The sequence below is a fragment of the Tupaia chinensis genome, unplaced genomic scaffold (genome assembly GCF_000334495.1).
Source record: "Tupaia chinensis unplaced genomic scaffold, TupChi_1.0 Scaffold149501_1, whole genome shotgun sequence".
Taxonomy (NCBI): Eukaryota; Metazoa; Chordata; class Mammalia; order Scandentia; family Tupaiidae; genus Tupaia; species Tupaia belangeri.
The window spans coordinates 1170845-1177545 of NW_006209345.1; positions in this window are offsets into that span (position 1 = coordinate 1170845).

Genomic DNA, 6701 nt, shown 5'->3' on the forward strand with positions numbered 1-6701 from the left:
TTCAGCAGGCCCGGGTGCCAGCCTTGGGGCTCGTTTGTGCTAGCAACCTCACCTCTGGGAGCTCGGTTTCTCCCCTGGAAAGGGAAGGCCATAATGCAGGCTGGCTCCCTGAGAAAGCACGGGTTGGTTGCTGGGTCCACATGAATGGCTCATGCAGCCACAGCCATGGGCAGCTCTGCTCATCTGTTTTTTTTGTTTGTTTGTTTATTTGGTTTTGGTTTTTTTTTGAGAGGTTTTTGCTTATAGGGCGTGTGCACTCGCCAGACAGACAGAGAGACATAGAGACAGAAAGCGAGACATCACCCCCCGGGGGGATGGCCACACTGCAATCCCTTCTCCTCCTTTCTCCTCTCGGGATCTTGGGCACGCACGCACACGCGCCTGGCATGAGTTTAAGCCACCAGGCCCAGGACTCTAACCACGGTCTCTACGTGGGAATCCAGTGACATAGCCATTACGCTAACTGCTGGTCCCTGCTCATTTGTTTTTTCAGTTTATTTCTTGAGAGCCAGAGGAGCACCTTCAACAGGTCTTCACACTGTAGTTTGCCCCTGGCTCCGCTGCCGGGATTATGAGCACTCACGCACCTCATATGCTCAGCGAGGTCCCCTGTGGTCATGGGACGAGATCCCAGTACCTTTCTCCTGGGTGCCACTGCCTGGTCCCTGCCGCTCTACTCTTGATGGCAGCCCTGGGGACACGGAGAAAACACTGTTGGATGTGTTGGGCTAGGCCAAAAGGGCATTTGAACCCTGCACCGGCTGTTTCAGAAGCAAATGAAACCCGGGATAGTGGCAAGAGGGCCTGGGCCATGCTGAGGGAGAGAGTTGCCACCCACAGAAGGGGAAAAAGCAGCTACAACAGTATCAGTGACCAGAGCAGGGGACACAGGCACAAAGGCTGGGGCCACCGAAACAAGACGAAGGAACCAGAGAGTAGGGTGGTGAGGGGAAGGGACTGGTGGTGCTGAGGAATATAGTCTGGGTTCAAACATAGCTCCTTCCCGAGAGGGGCTCCAGCGGCCCCCAGCCCCATGGCTATGAGAGGGCAGGTCTGGTGGAAGAACATTGCAGACTTTGAGGGAGGTAAGCTGGCTCTACACACACGGGCCGGCTCCAACCCAGGCAGAGTGCGCATGGGCAAAGGTGCCAGGAGGGAGGGCAGGGAGGAGGTGGTTTTGAAGATCAAGGACCCCAGCCTCCCAGCACGTCCCTCATTGGCACAGCAGGTACTGGTTGCTGATTTCTAGTGACCTCGAGAAGTTACTGCAAGCTCCTTATTTGTTGTTGGTCGTTTGTTTTAAAAAGCTAAAAACCTTGGAAGGGTGGCTCTGGGCCTTGCCAGCTGCATGGCTGATTCTGAGTATCTGGGGGGGAGTGTCTGCTCCTGGAGCCGGTTTCCCCCAGGGGATCCTATCCTGGTTCCCTACCTGCCTTTGAGCAGCAGGACACTGGCAGGTTGTTCTCCCAAACCTCAATTTCTTTTCTTTTCTTTTTTGGCATCTGTAAAATGGGGACAAGAGAACATATCTTATTAGGATGCATCTCTTCACATCATCTTCGCTCTGTGTGTCTCTGTGTCCACATGTCCCCTTTTTCACGAGGAACCTGGTGGCGTTGTATTAGCCTGCACTCATGTCCTCATTTTAACTCGATGAGTTCTGTAAATCCCTGGGAAATACAAATGATTAGAGGTCATTGTTTTGGATGAAGCTCTTGTTCAAGGCTTCAACCAAACCAAAATGGAGTCACTCTTGCTAAAATGCCACATCCTCAGCCGAAAGATTAAGGAAGCTGATCGATCACAAAACAGACCTGTTTTTTCTAAAAACCCAAGATGCCAGTCGACCCTAGCCAGCATCCGACCTGTTGCTTTGGGAACACCGTTATTGCCCAAATGCATTCCTCCTTGACCTCCCATCAGTCATGTCTCCTAGTCACAATCCTCAGTGTGTTTCAGCAACAACAAGGTGTCAGACTCACTGTCTCCACACTTTGGATACCATTAGGCCAAGTGACTCCAGGTGACCGTGACAGCATCCTGCCGCACTTATTCCAGCATCTGATCCGTCACTGCTGTGCAAAGACTCCTCGCCACTCCCCTTGTCCGTTTGCAACCTTCGCCTTTGAAATCATCCTGAACTCTGTAAGGCCTTGGCTGGCATTATTCAGGATATCATATCCCTGGGTGACCATCCTCAACCCAGCCCTGGATGTCCTCTTCTGCGTGGCGTACTTTGCCTCAGCATTTCTCTGAAGCTGATGGCCATATTGCCACATAAGGCCACATTTCAAGATGCTGGAGATTTAAGACTGTTGCACGTGCGTTTTACTGGGGTGGGATATAATTTAGTTCACGCACCTGCCGTTGCCTTCTGTTCTCCAGCACATGGCACGCTCTGGCTCTCCATTATTCCATATTTGCCTGTCTCCTTGCTAGAATGGAAGCCCTCTTCAGGCAGGGTCTTTGTTCCCTTTGCTGCCTTATCTGTGATTCCTGGAGTGCTGGTTTGTACAAGATTTAGCAGGTCATTGCTGAATGGCTGACGAATACATGATACAATTCACAGGTGCATAAGGCCAGGCCAGACACAGAGGTGCCACCTGCCAGTCAGTGGGTGGAGCTGGGAAAGTTCCTTGGGTGACTCGGCTCCTAGTCTGGCCAAGCTGACCAGCAGCCCAGGCACCTTAAGCAGGACCCAGCTCGGGGTTTCCCAATGCTCTGATCTGGCAGAAGGCTGTCTGGAAGCCCAACAACCCCATACCTAGAAGAACCCAGAGGTCTCAGGTTACCCAGGAGGCTTGGCCCCACACTCCCATTAGATACACTTGCTGGTTTGGGCTTCTGAGCCCAAAGGTGAGCTCCTGCTCTGCTGGGTGTGATCCAACACTTCTGATAGCCTGAGAACATCTATTGCAGGTAGGCAGCCCCAGCCAGCCCCTTCCCAGGGCCACCTTCTTCACTCCTTACCTATTTCCCAAATTCATTTCCAGATCGCCTTTGTCTGGCAGATTGTGGTGGATTATAGAAACAGGGCTTGCCAAAGTATCTGGGGCTGCTGGAAGATTTCGAAGGCACTACCTGAGGGACAAAGGCCTTGTCCCTTCCTCAGAATGTGGAGGATCAAATTAAAGTTGGCTGTGTGTTTCCAAACCCTTTCACGGCCCCAGTGTTTAGCTAATTTGAAGGAAGAGCGGCAGAAGAAGAAAGGGACAAACACAAAAGGGGAAGGACAAGAGGGCAGACTGTCAGAAAGACCTTCAAGAATGCACTTTGCTCCTGGACGGTCCTCCCACCCTGCTGCCCACCCCAGTGGAATTCTGCAAGGGGGGTGGTGGGAGCCAGCCCTGACTGGGCCTGTCATAATCCCTAACATCTGGCTCAAGATAAGGACATGGGAGGGTGCCCTTCCTAAGTGTTGAGGGCATTTGCTCCTGGAATCTCTGGTCTGCAGACAGGACTCCCAGGTTCAGAGGGGGAACTGAGTTGCCTATTGTCACATAGCAGCAGTTGACGTGCCGGGGCTGTCTAACACCCACAGTCCCCGCTATATCTTAGGTAAGCTAGTGATTCTCCGGATGGAGATCTCTGCCTGGGAAGGTCTCTGGTCTTGCATGGCACTCGCTTGACAGGTCCCCACATCCCATGATTTAGTGCAGGGGTCTCTTAACGTTTACGGTGGGACCCTGCAACCAGCAGGTTCTGGGTCCTGACCTTTGTGGTAAAGTGTGATTCCCTCCTTCCTGCCCAGTCCTTCTGGGGACTGAAGCCAAGGGTGCACTTGGGTCCTGGAGTCCCACAAGGTTGGATATTTTGGATCTGAGGGCAATTAGGGGAGGGCTGACTCAGGCCCTACCCATTAGGGACCAGTCCAAGCCCCCTCCCTCAGCTTCCCCCCTTCTCCCAGCTTCGCCCCATTCCAGGGCTTCTGCCTCCTGCAGCAGCCTTTGTCTGACCGGGCTTTGGTCTTTTTCTCGCAGGTCTCAGGTTTCACCTCTTGCTGGGAGGATCCTTCAAATTCATGAACCAGCGACCTCCCAGGAAGGGAGATCTTCCCACCCTGCACCACCAGGCCCTAGGAATTCAGTCCTGAGCCCTGCCTCCCCCAGAGCCTGGGGCCTGGAAGTAGAAGGGTCAGACCCAGAGAGTTCCCAGGACCCTGCTACAGTGGGAGCACGAGGCCTGGGCTGGAATGGGGCACCCACCAGGGTTGAGTGCGAAGATTGGGAGATACAGTTCCTGCAGGGATGTGGACTGGTTTGCAACTCTTTTGCTTGATCCAAACATTTAACTTTATATTAAAAACAGAAAAGAGAGAGAGAGAGAGAAAGAGAGAGGGAGAGAATTTCAGACTGTAAATGCAGATCCTGGCAGTTCTGCAAATATACTAGGGGTCTAGCCTCTGAGTTGGGCCTCAGCTGCCTGGATGCAAATCTCAGCTTCCTTCACAGGCTGTGTGGCCTGGGCAGCCCCTTTACTGCTCCAGGCTTCAGTCAGTCTCCTCATTTGTCAAACAGGGGTCATGGAGGCAGGTTCAGCCTGGTCTCATCTCTCTGGACTTCCCTGGTGCTCAGACAATCTCCACCCCCTCACTTCCCAAGAACTTCCTTCCCTGGGCCTCAAACCCAACCAATCACCTCCTTCTGGGGGGACTATTCATCACCTCTTTGCTGCCCCAGCTACCCTCCCTCCCCTTGGTCCTAATATCTACACTCCCTCCCCTCATTACAACAAAATCATAGGAGCTGTTTTGGATGAAGCTCCTGCTGTGGGCCCTAACAGACCAGACAAAAATGGAGTCGCTCATGCTAAAATGCTACATCATCAACCCAAAAGTCTAAGGAAGCAGGGACACTCTCCCAGACTGGTTTTTCCTGCTGGTCTACCAGAGTCATTACAAGAAAGTACCCTCTCCCTCAAACCACGCGAGGAAAGTAACTTAAATGACGAATATACTTTGTCCCTTGTTAATATTTTCTTCAGTCCATCTCTAAAACCAACCACTTCTACTCAACTCTTTGGGATGCCTTTTCCTTTTTTTTTTTTTTCTCGTTTTATTTACTTACTTCTTGAGAGAGAGAAGACAGTTCCCTCCACAAGGCTTTGAGGCCGTGCTGCACCCCTAGCCTCAGCCAGTCCTGGATATGGGAGTGTGCGTGCCTTGTATATGCAGGGAGGTCTCCAAACATGAACTTGGAACCCTCTCTGCAAGCCAGCCTCGCTGAGTGTCACATTTTGCTGCTGTGCCGCCCTCTGGCCCCCATGGAATCTCTGAATCTCTGTCCTCTACGCTGCAACCTCCAAGATCCCAAGTAAAGCATTTTGCTCTTCACGGAGTTCAAGCTGGGAGCTCACTGGTACCCCCAGCCTGCTCCCTACCTGCACTGCCCAATAACAACCACCCCGTGGTGTCAAACCCAGCTGCCACTGTGTCCCTGCCTCCCTCTCCAAGGAGCCATCAGAGGCCACTCCATCCTTCCAGGGTCCCTTCTCCAGACTTCTCCAGCTCCCCACACCCATCTTTCCACCTCACAAACTGTCCCTTCAGACCCCCGAGTGCCACTCGTTCAGTTGGAAGGATCTGGTGGGTGTTCGTTGCAAGGCAGGCACTGTCACGGGAGGGACACAGAGCCTGCACCGCCAGGATCCCTGACCTCCTGGGGCTTCTGGTCTCAAGAGATCAGGGGTTCCTGGCTTCCTGCTCTTCCTCTCTACCCTTCTCCCTGGGTGACTTCACCAGTTCCCATGGATTGGAACACCCTCAAGCTGAGGACTTCCAAATTTGTCTCTCTAGCCATGACCTCTCCTCCGAACTCCAGACCCGCATATCCGGTCGTCCACTTGACATATCCCTTTGGGGTCTCCCAGACATGCTAGACAGATCATATTCAAGCTGGACTTCTGAATTCCCAAGCCCTCTCCCAGCTCCCCCATCTCAGTAAACCCTCCACAGTCGCCCTCCACTAGCTCCATCCAGAAACGTCTACATTCTCCTTGCGTCTCCCCATCCGTACCCATTGTCAGGAATTCCTGGGCGTCCTGTCTCTGCAGCCCCACAGCCTCAACATGGTCACCATCATGGTCCAGAGAGGCCAGGAAAAAAAGCACGATGAGATCACAAGATGAGGTAGGGTTTCGGTGGGAGCCGCTCCACCTTGAGGAAGCAGAGACCCAGGTGATCCAGAGACATGCAGGAAGAAACCACTGCCCCAGCCCCAAGAGGGAGCTCCTGGTTGCTCCCTGAGCCCAGAGCCTCAGGTCGCCAGGATGAAGCTGGGGTCTTCTGGGAGGCAATAGGCAGAGGGTGGAAAAGACCATCAAAGAGGCAGAGTCAGAGCTAAGACCCTGACTGTGGGATGGTAGCTTCCACATGGGTGGCGTAATGGGAAACATCGGGTCTGTGGGCTCCAACCTTGGACTTCATGGGTGTTTGTGAACAGCCAAGGTCAAACTGCTCCCTGCCACCAGGAATGGGCCGTACCTCTCTGACAAAAGGTTGTGACTTTGTCTTCCATTTGACCAGCAAGAGAATGGAGGCATGGAGTGCCCCAGCTACAAGCAGCAAAGACAGAGGTAGACCGGCCCTGCACACTGCCACACCCTGGCTCCTCCCCGGTCCCCCTTCCTGGCCCTACGGCCCCCCTTCCAGGCAGCTCCCAGCTCTGTAGTACAAGTGGACAAGCCGCCCTCACTCTGGCAGG